Raw genomic sequence first — 206 nt, 5'->3', positions numbered from 1 at the left:
TCTACAATAGCCAAACTATGGGAAGAACCTAGATGTCTATCAACGGATGAATGGATAAAGAAGATGTGGTGTATATACACAATTGAATACTATGCAGCCATCAAAAGAAATGAAATCTTGCCATTTGCGACGACGTAGATGGAACTAGAGGGTATCATGCTTAGCGAAATAAGTCAATTGGAGAAAGACAACTATCATATGATCTC

The sequence above is a fragment of the Lontra canadensis genome, unplaced genomic scaffold, assembly GCF_010015895.1.
Source record: "Lontra canadensis isolate GAN:19392208 unplaced genomic scaffold, GSC_riverotter_1.0 scaffold91, whole genome shotgun sequence".
Classification (NCBI taxonomy): Eukaryota; Metazoa; Chordata; class Mammalia; order Carnivora; family Mustelidae; genus Lontra; species Lontra canadensis.
Note: the sequence above shows the minus strand (reverse complement) of the source record.